Source organism: Schistocerca serialis, chromosome 9 (genome assembly GCF_023864345.2).
Source record: "Schistocerca serialis cubense isolate TAMUIC-IGC-003099 chromosome 9, iqSchSeri2.2, whole genome shotgun sequence".
Taxonomy (NCBI): domain Eukaryota; kingdom Metazoa; phylum Arthropoda; class Insecta; order Orthoptera; family Acrididae; genus Schistocerca; species Schistocerca serialis.
In genome coordinates, this window is record NC_064646.1 from 486,253,162 (window position 1) to 486,277,258 (window position 24,097).

Consider the following 24,097-nt stretch of genomic DNA (forward strand, 5'->3'; position numbering starts at 1 on the left):
AGTAGATAAATACAACACAAGTCATTTCACACGCAAAAGGAAAGCACACTGTACAAAAAACGCTGTAGCGGTCGAAACAGTGGTTCGTTTTCAAGCGGAAACTGCGCTTCTGCATTGATTGACTAACAAGGTAGAAATACAACCGCTTTCGCACACCCGTTGACAATCTTCATGTATTTAGCATACTCTAATAGAGATAACAGCACAAGTTAGAAGTGGGAAAACGGGTTAGCACTGAACTTACAGCGAAAACAAATAAGTGGGAACTATAGTTCCCACTGGTCACTAAAGGGACGCACTATAAGTTTACGCACGCGGGGTATTGCAACCGTTCCAAGCTGTACATGGCTAGTCGACGCTCTCCGTGTTCCAGACGTACAGTGGAGCAGAAATAAGACCGCCCCGGTCAGTGTGTCGTTAATCCGCGCTGACGGCGCTGCGGCTATCCGTTTCGCTGGCCCCGTGTTCCCGTGTGGTGGAGGGCTGGGGGTGGCTGCCGCGGCTGATCCGCGCTGACAAACCGCAGCCCGGGATTAGCCGGCTGCCGGCGCTGTCCGCGGCGCGTCCTGCACGCCGTCCCGCCTCACAGCGCGGAACACAACAGAACAACGGGACAGGACCACCCACTCCTGCCTGCGGCCGACACCGCGCACGCCGCCTCTTTGTCCCAGCCCTCCACACACTGACCACTCTCCCACGAGCTCCCTACTGTATACAGGATGTTAGAAAAAGGTACGGCCAAACTTTCAGGAAACATTCCTCACACACAAAGAAAGAAAATATGTCATGTGGACATGTGTTCGGAAACGCTTACTTTCCATGTTAGAGCTCATTTTATTACTTCTCTTCAAATCACATTAATCATGGAATGGAAACACACAGCAACAGAACGTACCAGCGTGACTTCAAACACTTTGTTACAGGCAATGTTCAAAATGTCCTCCGTTAGCGAGGATACATGCATCCATCCTCCGTCGTATGGAATCCCTGATGCGCTGATGCAGCCCTGGAGAATGGCGTATTGTATCACAGCCGTCCACAATACGAGCACGAAGAGTCTCTACATTTGGTACCGGGGTTGAGTAGACAAGAGCTTTCAAATGTCCCCATAAATGAAAGTCAGAAGGGTTGAGGTCAGGAGAGCGTGGAGGCCATGGAATTGGTCCACCTCTACCAATCCGTCGGTCACCGAATCTGTTGTTGAGAAGCGTACGAACACTTCGACTGAAATGTGCAGGAGCTCCATCGTGCATGAACCACATGTTGTGTCGTACTTGTAAAGGCACACGTTCTAGCACCACAGGTAGACTATCCCGTATGAAATCATGATAACGTGCTCCATTGAGCGTAGGTGGAAGAACATGGGGCCCAATCAAGACATCACCAAGAATGTCTGCCCAAACGTTCACAGAAAATCTGTGTTGATGTGATTGCACAATTGCGTGCGCATTCTCGTCAGCCCACACATGCTGATTGTGAAAATTTACAATTTGATCACGTTGGAATGAAGCCTCATCCGTAAAGAGAACATTTGCACTGAAATGAGGATTGACACATTGTTTGATGAACCATTCGCAGAAGTGTACCCGTGGAGGCCAATTAGCTGCTGATAGTGCCTGCACACGCTGTACATTGTACGGAAACAACTGGTTCTCCCGTAGCACTCTCCATGCAGTGACATGATCAACGTTACCTTGTACAGCAGCAACTTCTCTGACGCTGACATTAGGGTTATCGTCAAATGCACGAAGAATTTCTTCGTCCATTGCAGGTGTCCTCGTCGTTCTAGGTCTTCCCCAGTCGCGAGTCATAGGCTGGAATGTTCCGTGCTCCCTAAGACGCCGATCAATTGCTTCGAACGTCTTCCTGTCTGGACACCTTCGTTCTGGAAATCTGTCTCGGTACAAACGTACCACGCCACGGCTATTGCCCCGTGCTAATCCATACATCAAATGGGTATCTGCCAACTCCGCATTTGTAAACATTTCACTGACTGCAAAGCCACGTTCGTGATAAACACTAACCAGTTGATGCTACGTACTGATGTGCTTGATGCTAGTACTGTAGAGCAATGAGTCGCAAGTCACCACAAGCACCGAAGTCAACATTACCTTCCTTCAATTGGGCCAACTGGCGGTGAATCGAGGAAGTACAGTACATACTGACGAAACTAAAATGAGCTCTAAGATGGAAATTAAGCGTTTCCGGACACATGTCCACATAAAATCTTTTCCTTATTTGTGTGCGAGGAATGTTTCCTGAAAGTTTGGCTGTACCTTTTTGTAACACCCTGAATAAACACACCCACCAAGTATGGCATTTTTATCGTAGCGAGGAGGCAGTGTAAGACGGATATCTTTTGATGACGTTATTGGATGTGTTAATACTTGCAAAAAAAAAAAAAATTTTTTTTGAAGAATCTGTACGTCCATCTTCTTAGAGAAGGGTTAAATGGGATCATACTTTACATTGTGAGCGCGGGGTCGATCTGCTATTCTGTCATTCTGCACAACGGATTAATCTGAATCCACCCTTTACCCTGTGGAAGATGCAACTTCCACCCCCACACTACTAAAAAAGTCAGACGGACGCTCCTAACGTTCTAAAGAGAAATGCCTGAAATACTTTCAGCAATAAATATTTTCTGGAGTCATCCGCTGTAAGGAAATGACACAAAATTCACAAAATTTCTTACGTAACTAGTGGGATACTTGGGTACTGTATTGTGCTTGTTAGTGTAAGAAAAACATGAAACTAACGAAAATTATTATTTATTTAGCAAAAATTCTGAGAAAACACAATGGCACTTTTAGTTATGAATTGAACAAGTTATATCCTTTTCGGAATGTGAAGTTACCTCTTAAGGATAGGATTCGCTAATGGAATTTCTATACAAAGTTTAAGATTGTTATTGACTTGGCAGAATGGTTGAGAGGCATGCCTACTCAACTTGAATAATTATCCTTTAGAATGTTGCTAGGTACGGTCGAGGCTATCGCTTGTGAAATGCAGTGAAGTGTACTGTTGTGAAGGAAATATGGGGCTCACAATAGCTGTAGCGCACAATACCATAAGCTACGATGACTGCTGTCTGCGCCACTCGTTGCTGACAAATAAGGTAACTCTCGTTCTATCTGGATTGACCTTCGCCAATCAAACTCCCCCTATACCTTGATGAATTCAAGGATTCCTATTCGCCCCTAGTATAACTATTGGTGTGGTACACTGGTCAGATAACCAGTCCACCGCGATGCCACTCAAAAATTCGCACGTAGGAGTTTAACTATAGCTCTGTCCGTTCACACCGCACAATAAGTGTGTCGGCCAACACAGTGAACAACGCCCTCGACAGAGGTGCTCTCCCAGTGAAGTACTGAGGAGAGACTTGTTCCTCGCTCCAAGAGCGACAACGGAACGGTGCCTCTCCACGCCAGACGTGAAGGGGTGAATATTTCGGTCTCTTCCATTACTCCTTCAGCTTAAGGCGTCAGAAATATTGTCTGCCAATTAGCATTTCTCTTCTAGAATGGGATAATGACATTTCGTTTAAGGCGACCAATCTGGAAATCTGTAGTATCGGCATTTGGCGTTTGCTGTCTCTCGGTGAAAATCTCTGAAACTGCGTGCTATGTGTAAAGAATGCGTAGGTTGGACACTCCCACACAATGTAGCGGAATTTGCTTTTAAGCCAAACACAGGGTCGTTCCCCGTTTCACTCGGGCACACGCTGTCTGCTCCACGGGCGGCCGAGGTTGACTCGTCCTCTGAAGGGACCGGCCTCTGGCCTCCCGATCTGTGGTCTGCCTCTTTCGAACTAAAAGCTCCTGTGACCGTTGTGTCTGGAATGTATGTGTATACGCCAGCTTCGAATATTTCAACCCCGGTGCGCACTTGTTATTTGCATATCGTTATCTTATCGAGTCCGGGTTCGAATGAAGCGACTTCATGTGCGGATTATGATTGTGAGGGTGGAATATGTAAGCAATGAGGGTCAGGAGACCATGACGTCTTACAACATTTATGTTTGCCTGTATACTAAAATACATCAACATACGTAAACGTTGGCTATTGTGGCCATTGTCACAGTCAATGAAATTCTTCTGGTTTTGGGACCGCACTGTCAACTAGAAAATTCCGATGTTTCGGTGACTATTGCAAGACGTCTTCCTCAGGGTGTATTGCGCTACCTATCGGCGGCACTCCGATACATTACGCCGCTCATCAGCAAGGGATGGATAAGAGCATCGATTATCGATCTGGGCTGAGTGGGATATCGATTATCGTACATAATTCTAAAAATGTAAACGACGTAATAGTCGCGATATTCCGAAATAATATAAAGGAGTGAACAATGTGATTTAAGTCTATAAATTTATGAATGTCGTTTTCCAGCCGCATGTCGTTTTCCACCCGAAACTGAAAGACTCAAACTAAGCAAGCACCTCAGTTGTGAGACTTCTCAACAAACAAGAGTAATTACTCCGAATCTAATAAAAAATTAAGCTCGTGAGTCAGTCAGTTTTTTAGTTAATGAGTTCACTCGTTAGTAAGTATGGCGTTTGGTTGGTTAGTTGGCTAGTCAGATGGTTTGTTTGATAATTAAAATTTGTGTGGCCTCATGGCCACGAAACAAACAATACTTATCCGCATCTGCGGAAAAAATTAATATTTGGGTCAACGTTTGTAAAACTCTAATTCCTGTCCCTCAAACCCCACCTTACGGGGACAGAGGGAGAGATTTAGTTTTAGCGAATCAAAATTTACGAAGTAAATAAGTATGTTTTATTTATCCGTAACCATTTTCCACGCCAAAATGAGAACATGGATTTTCTTAAATTACAGCGCCAACCACCAAAAGTCAAAACAAATGTTTGAGACGAAATGTACGTAGTTTTTTTTATGAAGAACCTGATTCTGCAATAAAAAAATGGGGGTTCCCATATGAAATTTTAAAGTTGCCTCCGCCCCACCCCACAGGGGGCTGGGGTGGCGAGCTAATTTTAGCACCGGAAGATGTCCCCCTCGAAAGTAATCAACTTTGGATTCTACACATTTTTTTCGTGTGAAGCTTATTTTTCGAATTATTCTGGTTTGTCAACTTAACATTTACACCCTGTAAATGGCTGGTAATGATATGATATGTCAAACATTTTTCTAATTGTTAGGTGCTATTTTGTTTTTATCGTTCATCGTAGTTTCCATAGTCCTGGAAAGGAGACAGTGGGATAAGCTGGAATAAAACAATTTTTCGCTAAATATTTGCGGCAAAATATGGACACAAACAACGTCCGCCATCTTGTCAAACTTGCCGTCATTCCTGTGAAGCACGTAAAACACGCTCTATGCTTGGCAAACGTCCAAAAGCGGTGTACACGGTCAAATATTTGGCAAGCACAGTTAAGTTTGACAATGTGTTTGACCGCTTACGGGGGCCTTAATGCTCGATTCACACGAGCGATAACAACAGCGTCACGTTCCAGCGCACACTCGGCGGCATCGCAGCGACAATCGGGCTTCAGCATTAGATTGAACGTCGATCAGGTTGCACGTAGGTAGAAGGAAGCAGTCAGTGTTATTTCGTTTATGGTTCAAATGGCTCTGAGCACTATGGGACTTAACATCTGTGGTCATCAGTCCCCGAGGCAGGATTCAAACCTGCGATCGCAGCGGTCGCGCGGTTCCAGACTGTAGCACCTAGAACCTCTCAGCCACTCCGACCGGCCAAACGAATTGATTCCCGCGTGGTATGGAATAATTAGTTAACTACATTTCTTCTTATTTCCGTCCTGAACAACATACATCTGCATTATCATGGTATTTAAGAAGTTCTCATTACGTGCTGGGCAAGACTGCACGCAGACACAGTCTATTTCCGGGAGCAAAGTGTTTGACATTTTTCTGTCTCGTGACATGTGGGGGAAGGTTCGTTTCCAATTGTTTTTTTATTCCGGTGAAAAACGTTTTTATTGCAAACTATCAAAGTATATGATTTATTCGTTTTTGTGTTGGGGAAATTGTAACCTCAATAATTTCACTTACCGTATGCTGCAAGAGCGGACAATAATATGACTAGCTTTGTTGGCTCTGCGCTGAAAAATATGTAACACCGGCGTTAACAGACTGTTTCCACGCCGGAAAGCTTCAAAAATGAGGAGTTGCAGATTAAATGTAATTGGATGCTTTAAATACAGATAACCTGAAAGACGACTTTCGAATGCGACAGTATATAACGCATTATAAAAACCAACTCTGTGAGAGCCCAAATAAGTCGAGCTGACAAGCATTTCACTACATACGTGCCCCTAGCACAGCTAAGACTTGAAAAATGGTCGCAAATATTTGGCAAACCTGTGACAGCGCATTTAGTGCCGCATATGATCGTAAATCATCATTTGCTTGCGCCTTCGTCCCACAGCAACGCGGGGTCGGCGTTGGTTCTGACCTATTGCAAATACCATATGTATGCTGATGACCTTCAGTTGTATCTAAGTGCGAAACCAAGCAATCTCAAGAAAGGTATTGAAAATTTCAATACTGACCTCGATGCACTGTCAAAATGGGCACAGGACATAGGTCTAAAACTAAACCCATCTAAAACGCATGCGGTACTTGTTGGTCACTCTAAGCTCTTTAGCCCAAAACATCGGGAATCCGTACCACCTCTTATCCTAAATGGAACAAATATTAACTTCTCTCCCTCAGCAAAGAGTTTGGGAGTAGTAATAGATGAAAATCTAAATTGGACAGAGCACGTAACTGCAGTGTGCAAAAAAGCATCAGCATCCCTTCATGTCCTACAAAAATATAAAAAACTCTTCCCTTTCGATCTGAAAAAGAAATTAGTACAAACGCTTATACTCCCAATCATTGACTACAGCGATATTATCCTACAAGGCCTCTCTCAGGAAAATTCCCGACGTCTAGAACTGGTCATGAATGCCTGCGTCCGATATATCTGTGACGTTCGACTTTTTGATCACATTTCACCAGCATATGCAAAATTGTCCTGGCTGCGTGCAGACAAACGCAGAGATTTCCAAACACTCTGTCTCATCTACTAGCCGGCCGGTGTGGCCGTGCGGTTAAAGGCGCTTCAGTCTGTAACCGCGTGACCGCTACGGTCGCAGGTTCGAATCCTGCCTCGGGCATGGATGTGTGTGATGTCCTTAGGTTAGTTAGGTTTAATTAGTTCTAAGTTCTAGGCGACTGGTGACCTCAGCAGTTGAGTCGCATAGTGCTCAGAGCCATTTGTACCATTTTTTCTCATCTACTGCCTTATAAATGTACACTGTCCCTCATATCTCTCCTCGTCCTTAACGCTTATGTCGGAACAACATGACAGAAACACACGTCTCCATCATAATAAAATCCTCTCCGTTCCACTTCTCCAAGTCCTTTACAGTAGCGGGAACCCGACTCTGGAATAACCTCCCTCGTTATGTTAGAGAACTTAAAAACATGTCTAGCTTCAAAAAACAGTCAATGACGAATCTACTTAAGCAACAGTAATGCCTTCCTCTGTACATGAATGCACTTTACCTCATTACTTCCCTCTTTCCCCCTCCTTAAATCTCCCTTCCCCAAAACTCGCTATACTAGTAAACTAGTAGTAAACTAGTAAACCGCCAATCGTTCTCATGTTTGTCATTATTATTTGATTTTTTTTACTCTTACTATTATTGCTTTTATCATAATCTGTATGTGTATCACCTGTTGTAAAAATACTGCCAGCATTTACTTTATTAGGTCTTAGTCATGTTTATCATTATTATTTGATTTTTTTACTGTTATCATTATTGCTTTTATCATAATCTGTATGTATAGTACCTGTTGTAAAAATACTGCCGCATTTACTTTATTAGGTCTTAGTCACTACTCTTTATTCATATTGCCACTAGAGTAAGCTAATTTTCTCATTTAAACTATGGCCATGATGTAACTCTGATGTGTGAAATGCTGCATGTGTGGAACACTGGTCCGATGTAAGAGAGGGCCTGATGGCCCTAATCTGATCAGGTCAAATAAATAAATTGTCGTTTTTAGTGTCAGAGGGTGGCTGGATACCCTTCCTGGCCTCACCCTGTACCCCCCCCCCCCCTCCCCAGGATGGAATTAGTGTGCTCCAGCTGTCTGCATCTAGTGTAATCCGTGGAATAGTGCTACTCGTGTAACTGAGGCGAGACGTGAGGACCAGCCCGGTATTCACCTAGTGGGATGTGGAAAACCGCCTGAAAACCGCATACTGGCTGGCTGGCACACTGGTTCTCGTCGGTAATCCGCCGGGCGGAGTCGATCCGGGGCCGGCGCGATTACCCGAGTCCAGGAAGCAGCGCATTAGCGCTCCCGGCTAACCTGGCGGGTTGCACATGACCCTAAATCGTTCCGCTGAATTCATATGGTATTCCCTTCCTACTTCGATGATTTATACTACATAATCCTTGTGTTAAGACGGTACACTGAGACAGAAAATTTAATTTTTGTACTCTAGGAGCGGCTATCACGTAAGTAATAACAGTCCTCATCTGTAACATTGCGTTATGTGGCTCACCGACCAATATTTCCGAGAGAGAAACCAGCTTCCAGCAGTTTCTCGATAGCTCAGTGGTTCCACACATGTTGTGTGAAGCAAGAGGCTGCATGAGTTCCCATTTCGAATCGCTGTGCAGACAGTTGCACTCTATGTTCCTATTTCCTATTTTATTTAATGGAGCTGCAAATTGATAGAAAAATTCTTCAACAAAACCTAAAGGAAACTTGTAGACACTAAGTCTTCTCATTCGCTCGACTCAGTAAGCTGTGTTAAAGATCATAGATGTTTGGTTTGTTAATACGAAGCTTCTTCAGTACACAATAGTCTCTGAATATCTGGGGCTCGACCATCAACAACACGAATTTGTGTTTTGTTCCACACGTAGGACATATATGTCAGGGAAATAGTTATGAGATCAATGTATAGTTCCTCTGTGATGAATCTGTCCAGCCGGGCGGTGTGGCCGTGCGGTTCTAGGCACTACAGTCTGGAACAGCGTGACCGCTACGGTCGCAGGTTCGAATCCTGCCTCGGGCATGGAGGTGTGTGATGTCCTTAGGTTAGTTAGGTTTAAGTAGTTCTAAGTTCTAGGGGACTGATGACCACAGATGTTAAGTCCCATAGTGCTCAGAGCCATTTTCTAAAATCTGTCCAGCTAAGCTCACCTGCAGAAGTTTCCTACGAGTTGCACCGGCGTTAACAGCATCCTTCCGTTCTGAATAGTTTCAAAACTGGGCAATTTTTTCGTTTAAATGTAATCCAGTATCGTAATTGTCACTTTCGATCACGTTTAGTTCTCCACGAATCCATACGTGGACCTCAAAACGTTGAGTGTGTCTGCGTTGCTAGAGCACATGCACCGCAAGGTATTCAGACAGTTTATTGCATACGTTTACTTTTAAGAAATCAAACAACGACGGTAGGACTCATTACGCAACAGTTACTCAAAGTGGCTTGACGAAAGAGTGCGAATTCCTGACGAAAAATTGCAAGAAGAATTGCTTCTAAGAGGAAAAGAAACGAGATATAACGCATTAATAATAACATTAAACGACGAAGTTGGGTATTCTGATAAGATCAAAAACTATAAAATTAATTTTGAGCCCTACTCACGTCTTGCACATTTAGCCGGGTCTACTCGCAACGTTTCGCGTTTCGTCGGCAGTCTTGTATGGTCATACAGGATTTGTCAAATCAAATGTTACGTGAGGACAGAAGTTTGACAGTCTTGCACGAGCTGAATGAAGATTGGCAAAGTCGCAAAGCACTGATGGCTTGGACTTTTGTATGCCTCCACAAACCTGGAATTCAATACGGTCGCTCAGCACTCTGCTTTTTCTTGTCTTTTCTTGATGTGATCCTTAGATTTTACTCGCCAGAGGCAACAAAAACTTTGTTACGGCTCTATGAATTCCATGCAAAATTCGTGAATCCAGTGTCGTAATTTGTGGTGGTAAATTCCAGTGGGACCAAACTGCTGAGGTCATCGGTCCCTAGGCTAACACACTACTCAATGTAACTTAAACTAACTTATACTAAGGACATTACACATCTCCGTGCCCGAGGGAGGATTCGAACCTCCGATGGGGGGAGCCGCACGAATCATGGCAAGGCACCCTGGAGCGCGCGGGTACCCAGCGCAGTCTCAGTGTCGTATGTCTGCTGTTATCTTTCGCCACTACACGCACTAAAGGAACGGTTGGATCCCCTAGCGGCACCGAGAGTACACTGATGGCGGTGCTAAGTTTGTGCAGTAAGACTGACGTGAGTCTATACAAAAAAAATGTTCAAATGGGACTTAACTGCTAAGGTCATCAGCCCCTAAGCTTGCACACTACTTAACCTAAATTATCCTAAGCACAAACACACACACCCATGCCCGAGGGAGGACTCGAACCTCCGCCGGGACCAGCCGCAGAGTCTATACATACAGACTTGTCGGCAGCCTTGCATGCACATGGAACGCAGCATCATCTGCGAACAGCCTCAGAGAGCATCCGACGCATTCTGCTAGCTCGTCTATATACGTTGTAAACAGTAATGGTCCTATTACATTTCCTTGAGGTACTCCGGAAAGTACCTTTACAGCTATCGATTTTGTTTCGTTAAGAGAGACATGTTGAGTTCTGTTGAATCCAGTCGCAAATCTGGTTCGAAACTTGGTAAGCTCGTATTTTTTCACTAAATGGCAGTGCGGATCGGTATTATATGCTTTGTGAAGACAATGAACACGGTATCAACTTGAGGGCCGTTGCCTACGCCGCTATAGACCTAATGGCGGAACAGAGTGAACTTTCACAATAACTTGGTTAGAAGAATTCGTGAAGATTTTTATGGAGGGCATTTCCTTCTCCAAAAACGTTATAATTTTTGAGCATAGAACATGTTCCATATATGCACAACACATTTGCATCGACGACAGAGGCCTACAATTATATCTATCCATCCTGTGACTCTTTTTCAAAACAGGAATGACCTGAGCTTTTTTTCCAGTCACTAGGTACCCTTCGGTGCTCCAGCGATCTACCATTATGGCGTCACTGGTAGTGCTGCAAAGTGGTTTCAGTCATACAGTATCTTGCTAATAGAAAACAAAGGCTGTCATTACGTAACACTTCAGCAGTAGGCAATCAGACATTATCTGACTGGGAAGAAATTACATGTGGTGTTCTCCTAGGTCCCATACTAGGTCCACAACTCTTTCTTGTGTATATTAATGACCTGTCATCTGTTACATTACCAGATGCCAAGTTTGTCTTATTTGCAGATGATACAAACATTGCAATAAATAGTAAATCAAATATAAATTTAGAAACGGCAGCTAATCAAATTTTTACTGACATTAATAAGTGGTTCATAGCCAAATCATTGTCATTAAACTTTGAAAAGACCCACTACATGCAGTTCAGAACTTCCAAGAGATTTCCTTCTGGTGTGTGTATAAAATATGATGACATGGAAATGTGAGAAGTTGAGAGTGTAAAATTCTTGGGATTACAACTTGATAATAAATTCAGTTGGGAGCAACATACTAACGAACTGCTAAAGCCCCTAAACAAGCCTGTGTTTGCAATGCGAATGATGTGAGACATAGGAGATATAAATATAAAAAAACTGTCATATTTTGCTTATTTTCTATCCATTATGTCATATGGTATCACATTTTGGGGTAACTCCACAAACAGAGAAAAAATTTTTAGAGTAGAGAAGCGTATAATAAGAGTAATGAGTAGTGTAAATCCAAGAACATCATGTCGAAACGTATTCAAACAATTGGGCATATTAACCACAGCTTCTCAGTATATTTATCGCTTAATGAAGTTTGTTGTAAATAATACATCTCTTTTTTCAACTAACTGCTTAGTACACAGTATCAATACTAGGAATAAGAACAATATACATAAAGGTTTAAAATCACTTACTCTTGCCCAGAAAGGAGTCCAGTATTCAGCAACGTATATTTTCAATAAGTTACCAGCAACCATTAAGAGTTTAGTTTCAGACAAGGCACAATTTAAAGGTAATTTAAAAGCATTTTTGTGGCCAACTCCTTCTATTCCATCCACGAGTTTCTCAACAAGTGCAGTAAATCATTTTAAAGAAAATTTATTATACTTTAATTTTTGACAATACTTGGTTGTAACAGCCAAGTAACTACCTGCTGTGTGAATGAAGGATGTATGGAAAGCAGATGTAAGTCTTAAGTCTGTAAATATTGGAAGTTTAATTTTAAATCTTGTACATAATCTGACTGTTCTTAACTGAGGATCACTGAAATGAATAATTTGCTTAATTTTTGACAATACTTGGTTGTAATTGCCAAGAAACCTGCAAATGTCTGAATGATGGATTTAATAAAGCAGATGTAAGTATTAAACCTGTAAATATTAGAAGTTTAAATTTAAATCATGTGCATAATTTTACTGTTTATTGACTGACGATCATTAAAATTAATGAAACTCAAGTTTTTCTAATTTCATTTTTGTAAAATGTTTATCTGACGTGTTCCACACCCAGGAGGATTGCCTCTTTTATGGGTCTATGGAATGAATAATTAATCTAATCTAATCTATTAACTGCTGCTACAAGGAAAGCAAGTTATTTCGCATAATATTCGTAGGACCTCATAGGCATGTCATCTGGTCCTGATTATACATGTGTAGCAGTGCGGAAATGAATCCGGGTATGCCTAAAAGCAGTTCTGAATAAATCTTCAGAACAGTGCACGTCGCGTACTTTGTGTTGCGTGCCGCACAACGGCAAGAGAGCCTGGGTCGGCACAGTGACATCGCGCTTCGCCTCGGAAGGACGGAAGGAACGTTCGAGGGTGTCTACGCGATTATGGCTTACGTTTGGGCACCGGTGTACAGAATAAATGATAAAGTTTACGCGCTGTGCACCCGAGGGGAATTATCTGCTACATCAGTTGCCGTCACGAGCGACGCAGCGGCCTTCCGTTCGCGGCGAATTTCTCGCTTCAGCTGTGACGCGTCAGTGTTTGCTGAGCCGCAGCTGCGCGGGTTGAGCCCGGATCGCCTCCCCTCACTCCTCTGGTGACGTGTGACGAGAGGACGAGTGGAGGGCCGCGATAGCGCAGATAACGTCGGCCCAATCCCAGCACGGCGGGCCGCACCCCGAGCTGGCGAGGCGCGTAGCCGGCGGAGCAGACAACGCGGTGGCCACGCGACAATGGCACACAGGTGACGAGCGGCTCGAGGGGGGCTGGGGGCTGGGGGCTGGGAGACGGGTGGCTGGGTGACGGCGGCTGGGGGACGGGGGGGGGGCGGCCCTCCCGCCAGGGGGCGGCAGCCCTAGGAGGCCGCGGGTGGCCGCGGGGACACAAAGAGGCTGTGGCGTCTGCGGACGGCTCGTGGGGTGATAAGCTGCGGTGTGTTGTGTCGGCTGGGTGTCGGCCGCAGCGGGGGGCTGGGCGCCGAATGCAGCCGCCTTGTTTGTAACGCTCCGCCAAGGATGCCACTACCAAGGTCGACTCTTCCCTTGTCTCGTAACGAGCAATTCGACTCCCGAGTCCGGCCAGCTCACCCACTGCCTCTTCTCGACGACCTGGGAGAAGTTCCACCTCTATTATACTTCTCATACATGAGTATGAAGTACACATGCCCAGTTTCGACCGCCGGGGTGTCAATCGACTTTTCAGGTCGTATCGAGTGCGGAGAAGTGGGAGAAGCCATATTGGAATTCGTCACTTAGTTGAATCACGTATTTGATAGGTTTTGAACCACAACGCAGGTCCTATCAATAAACGCCGCTTCAAATGTTAAGGCTCTCCCGAGAAGGCATCATTATTGGTACGATTTGGTATAATACAATTTGAGTTGTTGTTGTTGTTGTTGTGGTCTTCAGTCCTGAGACTAGTTTGATTCAGTTCTCCATGCTACCCTACCCCATCCTGTGCAAGCTTCTTCATTTCCCAGTACTTACTGCATCCTACATCCTTCTGAATCTGTTTAGTGTATTCATTTTTTGGTCTCCCTCTACGATTTTTACCCTCCACGCTGCCCTCCAATGCTAAATTTCTGATCCCTTGATTCCTCAGAATATGTCCTACCAACCGGTCCCTTCTTCTTGTCAAGTTGCGCCACAAACTCCTCTTCTCCCCAATCCTATTCAATACCTTCTCATTAGTTGTGTGATCTACCGATCTAATCTTAAGCATTCTTCTGTAGCACCACATTTCGAAAGCTTCTATTCTCTTCTTGCCCAAACTATTTATTGTCCATGTTTCACTTCCATACATGGCTACACTCCATACAAATACTTTCAGAAACGATTTCCTGACACTTAAATCTATTCTCGATGTTAACAAATTTATCTCCTTCTTTCTCTTCTCCCTACTCTAATTGCCTCAGCATCACCTGACTTAATTCATTTACATTCCATTATCTTCGTTTTACTTTTGTTGATGTTCATCTTATATCCTCCTTTCAAGACACTGTCCATTCCGTTCAACTGCTCTTCCAAATCCTTTACTGTCTCTGACAGAATTACAATGTCATCGGCGAACCTCAAAGTTTATATTTCTCCTCCATGGATTTTAATACCTACTCTGAATTTTTCTTTTATTTCCTTAACTGCTTGCTCGATATACAGATTGAATAACATTGGGGAGAGGTTACAACCCTGTCTCACTCCCTTCCCAACCACTGCTTCCCTTTCATGCCCCTCGACTCTTATAACTGCCATCTGGTTTCTGTACAAATTGTAAATAGCCTTTCCCTCCCTGTATTTTACTCCTGCCATCTCTAGATTTCGAAAGAGTATTCCAGTCAACATTGTCAAAAACTTTCTCTAAGTCTACAAATGCTAGAAACGTAGGTTTGCCTTTTCTTAATCTTTCTTCTAAGATAAGTCGTAAGGTCAGTATTGCCTCACGTGTTCCATTATTTCTACGGAAACCAAACTGATCTTCCCCGAGGTCGGCTTCTACCAGTTTGAGATAAAACATATGATCAGACACAAAATTCATGGGAGTACCTTCTAATATCGTGTCTGGCCACCTTCCGCTCGGCCTAGTGCATCAAATCGATCTGGCACGAACACAACAAATCGTTCACAATCGTCAGCAGAAATATTGAGCCATACTGCCGCAATAGCCGTCCATAATCGCGAAAGTGTTGCCGGTGCAAGATTTTCTGTACGAACTGATCTCTCGATTATGTCCTGTAAATGTTCGATGGGATTCATGTTGGGAGATCTGGATGACCAAATCATTTGCTCGAACAGTTCAGAAAGGTCTTCAAACTAGTTACCGAACAGTTATAGGAAAGCCTTGAACCCCTTCCACTAAATTTAGTTAGTATTCTTTTACAGGGAGTGTAGTGGAGCTGTCGCTGAAATCATTAAGTATTTGGTTATATCGTCGCTAGTCTTACTGAACTCTTCTGAACTCTACATGTCATGTGTGGTCTGCCGTCTCCTTACCAGAAACAGGTCCCAGGTTCAAACTAGTCAATTCCCTAAAAAACACGCTCAGAGCGTCGTTGCGCGAAAGTGGTAGGGAGACACGACATAGAACGAACAGAAACCACGCAGAATGTTAGAAACTTATCTATACGACATTGCGCCAACTCTGGCTTTGATACATGCTTTGATTCGTTGGGAAGTGTGTCTTAAAGCTGTCGTGTCCTCCCCTGCGATGAGCGAGCCCACGACTGCTGCGACTGGTCTTTGATATCCTGGACACTGGCAGGGGGACGGATGCGACGCCCGGGCTGGCCCCCTAATGGGGCCGATCCTGTAGATGTTGCTGGCGACGGGAGGACCGCAGCCGGCCTCCAGTATATGGTAATTCTGGTATAATTCAAAAGTTACATCCAGTCACAATCATAGCACATATACAGCCAAGACTGGCGTAGAATATTTACATTGTTTTATACGGATTAGTTAAGTCGTAATGCTCACAGCTGTCAAAAACAGGGTCAGCCCACTTTTTTTTTCCTTCATACACTACTCGCCATTAAAATAGCTACTCCACGACGATGACGTGCTACAGACGTGAAATTTAACCGACAGGAAGAAAATGCTGTGATATGCAAATGATTAGTTTTTCAGAGCCTTCACACAAGGTTGGCGACACCTACAACCTGCTGACATGAGGAAAGTTTCCAACCGATTTCCCATACACAAACAGCAGTTGACCGCCGTTTCCTGGTGAAACGTTGTTGTGACGCCTCGTGTAAGGAGGAGAAATGCGTACCATCACGTTTCCGACTTTGATAAAGGTCGGATTGTAGCCTATCGCGATTGCGGTTTATAGTATCGCGACATTGCTGCTCGCGTTGGTCGAGATCCAATGACTGTTAGCAGAATATGGAATCGTTGGGTTCAGGAGGGTAATACGGAACGCCGTGCTGGATCCCAACGACCTCGTATCACTGACAGTCGAGATGACAGGCATCTTATCCGCATGGCTGTAACGGATCGTGCAGCCACATCTCGATCCCTGAGTCAACAGATGGGGACATCTGCAATACAACAACCATCTGCACGAACAGTTCGGCGACGTTCGCAGCAGCACGGACTTTCAGCTCGGAGACCATGACTGCGGTTACCCCAGACGCTGCATTTTTCCGTATGATTCCAGGTTCTGTTTACAGCATCATGATGGTAGCATCCACGTTTATCGACATCGTGGTGAACGCACATTGGAAGCGTGTATTCGTCATCGCCGTACTGGCGAATCACCCGACATTATGGTATGGGGTGGCATTGGTTACACGTCTCGGTCACCTCTTGTTCGCATTGACGGCACTTTGAACAGCGGACGTCACATTTCGGATGTGTTACGACCCGTGGCTCTACCCTTCATTCGATTCCTGGAAAACCCTACATTTCAACAGGATAATGCACTACCGCATGTTGCAGCTTCTGTACGGGCCTTTCTGGATACAGAAAATGTTCGACTGCTGCCCTGGTCAGCAGATTCTCCAGATCTCTCACCAATTGAAACCGTCTGGTCAATGGTGGCCGAGTAAGTGGCTCGTTACAATACGCCAGTCACTACTCTCGTTGAACTGTGGTATCGTGTGGAAGCTGCGTGGGCAGCTTTACCTGTACGCGCCGTCCAAGTTCTGTTTGACTCAATGCCCAGGCGTATCAAGGCCGTTATTACGGCCAGAGGTGGTTGTTCTGGGTACTGATTTCTCAGGATCTATGCACCCAAATTGCGTGAAAATGTAATGCTAGTTCTAGTATAATACATTTGTCCAACGAATACGTTTATCATCTGCATTTCTTCTTGGTGTAGCAACTGTAATGGTCAGTAGTGCATTTTCCAGCTTGTATTTTAAATGTTTCCATTGATATGCTTAATGAAAATATTTGGATAGTGTTTCAGCACACTTACAGCTGAGGAATTAAGGCCTCTCACTGCAAAAAAAACGGTAAACAAAATTCTTAAAAGTATATATGACTGGTTTCCTGCGAATGGCCTCACCCTTAGTTTTAAAAAGACACAACATATTCAGTTCTACACATTTAAAGGTACTACATCAGTTATAAGCGTAACACATGGTGAGGAAATAATAAATAAGTTGGAAACTTCAAAATTCTTTGGGATTCATGTTACTGAGAGTTTAAATTAGAAGAAATTACTAAAAAACTTACCCACATTTGCGCTTAGATTCATTGCAAATCTTGAGGAGATACAGATCATTAAGTTGCCATATTTTGCGTATTTTCATTCAACAATGTGGTATGAATTCCGGGGGAACTCATCTTTAAGAAAGGAAGTCTTCATTGGTGTAAGAATAACATGTGCTGCTCACCCACTCTCATGTTGTAGACTTCTGTTTAAGAAGTAGGGCATTATGACAATTGCTTCACATGAAGTTTGTTGTAAATAATCCACTACAGTTCAAAAGGAAAAATGAGGTACGTAATTACAATACCAGAAGGAAAAATGACGTTCATTACGCCACTTTAAGGCTGTCCTTAGAAGAAAAAGGAGTGCACATTCCCGCAAAAAAAAATTTTTGCTCACTTACCCAGTGATATAAAATGTTGTAAGTAGGCTGTTTATGTGTTTGTATGTTGGCAGAGCTATGCAGCGCTGTGCGCGCTCTGTAAGAGACTCTGTGGCTGGTCGGACCTGCAGTTGGAAGTTAACAGTCAGCGGTGATGGAAGTCGGAGGTGACCAGCCAGCAGTGATGGAGGTTAACACTGATGGAGGCTAGACGTTTGAAGTGTTAGCGAAAGCGGACGATCTGGATGTGTCCAACTTGGAGATTGTATATTAATCATAATTATATAATTTTTGGAACTGGATTTCATGGACGGTTATATAATTTTTGAATTGGTTGTCACATTATTGAGGCAAATACATTGTTTGCTCTGCAACAAAATCTTTTCTCTGCTAACCACATGCCTATCAGTAGTTCGAGCCGTCAGTAGTCAGAATCTTTTATTTAGCTGGCAGTATTGGTGCTTGGGGCATTGCTATAGTTCGCATAATGAAGATTTTTGTGAGGTAAGTGACTTATGAAATGTATAGGTTATTGTCAGTATTTCTTCTATTTCAGGGCCATTCGTTTGTATTAATTATTTCAAGTTAGGTTATCAATTTTAAAGCAGTCAGGTCGCGTTATCCTTGAATATCGTGAGTAATTAATGAATAGGAAAAGTTTGAGCTCTGTTAGTCAGGGTAAATTCTGTAGTTCAGTGTTGAAACGATAAAGTCAAGCAAAGAGACAGTAGGCTTACATTCAGTTTCACTCAGCAGTTTAAGTAGGTTCACTTGCATTCAATTTCACTCAGCAGCTTAAGAACGTTGAGTAAGCATTCACAGTTTAAGTAAAATCTTTATTAAGAATTTTCACCCAGCAGTTTAAGTAAAAATGTAATTAAGAAGTTTCACCTTCCCAGTTATTTCACTCTAAGCACGTAAAATCATTTTAACAAGTTTCAATGTTTGACAGACTGCAATGTAAAATTTGATAACAAACTAAGAAAGTTTCTCCTTGAAAACTCCTTCTATTCCGTAGAAGAATTTCTATTACTGTAATGTATAAAAGGAATTACTAATTCAGATCTGTAAGTCTTTTCTTTCTTTTCTTTTTCTAAAAAGACTTAGAAATGTTCAGAATGTAACCATATGCACAAATTAATTTGCGATGTGGATGCAAATAAAAAATATAAAAAAAGTCCACATCATTACGATATATCGAGCAGAACGATCCATGGAACATGTAACTAACTAACTAACTATCTTGTCTATTCATAAGAATATATTTAATGCAGTAGTACCAGCTGGGCCAACCTACCACACCAACGAGGCAAGTTAGCCACACTGTGGGGTCAGTCCAGTCTTTGCCTGAATGCCCAGTACGATCATCACAGTTCAAATGTTGATAAAATCTTTCTTTTGTTTCATTTTTAACACATGATATGTCATCCCACCGCTTCTATCTTGTCCACTGAACACATTCATCACCTAGAGTGCTGTGGGAAAATAGTTTAAAACATCTAAGACATATTGATCCTCATGTTCTTCATGGACACTGTGTTTTAGAAAATAGATTTTCATACAGAACTCTTTTCAGTGTTTTCCTTTCTGTCTGTGGAGGGTTGTTGTTTCTTTTTGCAAAGCATCTTTTGCTGGAGTATCTGTCAGTATTGCTGAAGTCTTTTTTCGTTAGTTTGCTGCCTTCTTCTTGGCTCCCATTTCACAGATGGATTTGACTACTTTAGGATTGGAAAGCACGGATGGTCTGGTGATGTGACATTTAATTTAACGGCCGTTGTTTTGACAGCGTTAGTCCACCATTGTGTTCTTGAGCAGCTGAACGGCAAGCTTCGTCAATTTAACCGCAGCCTACAGAATTAGCACCAGTTCTGCCTGTGAGGCAAAACATCGGCGAAAATCTAAAAATGAAGCAGGAAAAAAATTAAACATTGCATGGATATTACCAGTTTAAAATCAATGCAGGCTTAGTTTGTTTGTGTAAAAATTGCATTGAGTATGATCTGGTCTTCGATTACGAATGGACCTGTTAAATAGGAGTCCTACTCACAGACATAAGAACAGCGGTGCAGGTTGGTCGCATGGGCCGAATGGCTCATTTGTCCCACCGCCATATCGGACTTATTTTACTTCGTTTACGAAAGCGTTTTAAGCATTTATTGCTGTATACAGTCTCAAAATAATCCTTAATCAATGGAATTTAATCGCTGTACTTACTTGCTTACTAAGAACGCTTTTTTCGTATACACAACAAAATGTTTTGAGCAAGTAAAAATTCACTTTCATAACAACAAAATATAAAATGTGTCCCCTTCCTTGCTCGACAATCTAGTTCCTCTGACATGTTTGTCGAGTGTATTGTTGGCACCAACCTCCTTCGTTGGTGTCGTATTCTGACGCAAGTTTAATGAATTAATAATATTCACTGGCCGTCGTTCCTCTATCACAGCGTGCCCCGGACTCCCGTAATATGTATGTCTGTACAATGATACATCCTGCGCTGCGAGTAATGACTTCACATTGGCAGCAAGTTGCCTTCCACTAAGCACCAAGCAGTGCAACAATTCGGTTGCCGCGCGGTATCTCAGTGGGCGGCGGAAATAATGTGGTCTTTTCCTCCTCTGCAACGCAATCAGAAAAGGGGCGAATCAAGCAATTGTGGCCGATAAAGGTACAGCCGGAACCTTCCGTGGTTAAAGGGGAGGCGGGGCATGGTAACTAGAAACTTTCTGTGGAACACACCACAGGAGTACCACGGTCGTGGCCCGCCCGGCTAGCCGCGCGATCTACGCTCTGCATTCCGACCGAGGAGGAGCGCCCGGTCCCCGTCCCCGGCACGAATCCGCCCGGCGGCTTAGTGTCGAGGTCCGGTGTGCCGGCCAGCCTGTGGATGGTTTTTAAGGCGGTTTTCCATCTGCCTCGGCGAATGCGGGCTGGTTCCCCTTACTCTGCCTCAGTTACACTGTGTCGGCGATGGCCTAGCAAACACTGTCCCCACATACGCGTACACCATAATTACTCTACCAGGAAAGCATTTGGGGTTACACTGTTCTGGTAAGAGACTTTCCTGGGGGGGGCGGGGGGGAAGGGTTTCCACTGGGGGTCGAACCGCACAATAGCCCTGAGTTCGTGGGGCGACGGTGGGGTGGGTGGACTGCTGTAGCCTGTTGTGAACCACTGAGGGCTACGGCGGGAATGAAACCTCTCCATCGTTTCTAGGTCCATGGTTTATAATATATATATCACGGTCGTGCAAGGACATGTGGCAGTTCAGCTGCATAAATCCTTCCTCTTTGTTGGTAAAGCAGGTGCCACGTGTTGTTCCACCAGGCACTGATCTGCTTCCGCACATCTCGCAGTGGGTCTGTTCGTACGCCTTTGTCCACTGGAGGATGGCGCTCTAGCGAGAGCGTCGACAGTTTCATTACCGCTGACGCCATGGTGCCCCTGTACCCATAGGTTGACGATTCTCTTATCACGACGCTGTAGTGCTGCAGTGCAGTCCATGATTTGGTACACCATATAACGATCTGTGTCATTGACGAAATGATTCTGTATAAGCAGTAATGCTGATCGTGAGGCAGACAAAATAAAAATTGTATCCTTATCTATACCATCAGCATATTTAAGACCACTCTAGTACTGCGGTAAGCTCCTCTGTGAGTACCGAGGCTCCCTGAGGGAGTTGGAACTCGGGACTGTGGTGTGTCTGTTCGTCGTAACATGCGCTTCCAACGTCATCTGCAGTACGTGATCCATCTGTGTAGAGGCGCTGTGCATGTCCCAACCACGTAAAAAAGTCCTTTAATACTTGTGTGGTGCATCCGTTCTAATGTCTAAATTTGTTACCGGATTCTTGTAAACTGTCACGAAATATAGATGGTGCGAAACTGTTTGCGATTGCATGACACAGTGGTGAAATATCCTAAAAGATCTAGTACCTACGAGTAAAGCATCTCTCTGCCAACATCCGAATTTTTGAAAACAAAGTATCTTGCCCAAATTGTCTGCCTTTGAGTAGATATTTAGATTGAATGTACTGCCTTCTCAATTCGAGTGGATGCTCGTTCGCTGAGGCAAGAAGTGAATTCATAGCGGTTGACCGCAGAGCATCCAATCAGTCAAACGTTTATAGTGAAACGTCTCCGTAGAGTAGTTTCATAAGACTTATTGTCCCATTTGATTCCGTTTACGCCATCTTCTGCATAGTTTGTCTGCAGTATGATTCCGTTAACTCTTCCAGAAGGACTGAGTAGTGAAGATGAGGAAAATTAAATTTTTATCTGACTTTAAATGCAAGCAACTTGTGCGTTGCAACAGTATGTCAATACTTTATGCGACCCATTTATTTCACATGTGTAATCTTGACGCATATTTATCACTTCTTCCTCTATCCTGCCGTGTGTGTGCTTGAATGTGAGTGAGTGGGTGTTTCCACGTCTCTTTTCGGGATTGCTTTGTGTTTGGAAGTTGTGTTCTGTTTCGCCTGCTAGAAGCATGTGCTAACCAAACTTTTATCTCTTGCCTGGGCAAAGAGCACTATCCCTTTCGTTCCCCTTTCGTTCTACAGTCATCTGGTTAGTAGGCTGGTGACAAAAAGACACGTCTTGTCGCTTCAGGTTCCACGTGTCGGTTTTCGGGGTGCCCTGAGCGCAGCGTGTTAGTGGGTGTGGTTCACGGCACACTTATGCTACCAGTGATGAGATTGGTCGTAGCCTTAAGCTAAGTAAACTAGGATGAATTTTGATGCAGCCCGAAGATACATTCCACAATTGCTACAGGTATCTAGAATATGTGTTGTACCAAAGGTCTACAAAGAATCCTTTCCTTTACGACCAATAGTGAGTAGTATAAACTCATTGACTTACAAATTAGCGAAAGAATTGTCTCCGAAGCATGGACGTCTAGTGAGCAGCACAGATTTATACATCAAGGACCCCACCCACCTTGTAGCACTTTTGAAAGAAAAGTGTGTCGTATACGGATCTGATGGTCAGCTTTGACGTGAAGTCTGTATTCACTAATGTACCTGTGACGGACACCACGAACATCTTGGAGGAACGCATGACACCTGACATCTGCGAGCTAGTGCGCCACTGTTTGACGACCACCTGTTTCAGGTGGAAGGGGGATTTCTATGAGCAGATGGGTTCTCCTCTATCGTCTGTAGCAGCAGACACTTTTATGCAAGCGTTCAAAGAAACAGCTCCCCAGTCCGCACCATTACGCCCAGAATGCTGGCTACGATACGTTTGTCATCTGGCCACACGGAGAAGAAGAGCTTCAGAACTTCCACCAGCATCTCACTCAGCAGAATAGCAAAATTCACTTTACCATGGAGATGGTAAGGAACGGGGTATTGCCTTTTCTCGACGTGGAAGTTTACCGTAATCCTGACGGGAAGCTTGGACACAGAGTTTATAAAAGGCCCACCAACATGGGCCGGTACCTACATGCATCCTCCCATCATCATCCTACGCAAAAGAAATCGGCCCTTCAAACTTTAACTAAGAGAGCCTACAGGTTCAGCGATGAACACAATCTTAAAGCTGAACTACAGAACCTCAGGTCTATTTTTGGAGCCAATGGCTACTTCATGAGGATGATACATAAAACTATGGCAACTGTTGTGGGCACAAGTAGTAAGTGTTGCTTCACGCAGTGGAGAATGGCAAAACAGAGGCACGCGAGCGACCGAGGCGTTGCAAAATAAGCACGCACAGACAGCCCTGCTGACAGAAGCAATCTACCAACCGGCTGACGCATGGACGCACAGAGACCGAGCGCCGAGCGAAGGCTGGAAAGTGCTGAGTGGGGCCAGCACGCTAAGTTACGATACAATATACTGCGGGAGTAGTAACAGAAAGCTACCATCGAGGGTAAAAAACATCCACCTGCCGGATATAAATAATAGAGCGCAGGCAGCAACAGACAGAAGCCGTTAGGAAGCAGTTCCGATCTGAGGACGGACGTTGTCCGTGACTGAATGTTCAATCTTCGCAGGTGACGATTCCGGAAGTCTGTTCCAGCTCGCAGGAGTCATCCGTTCCCTGCCAGATGTCAACTTCAGCTCTGGAGGTCGGCC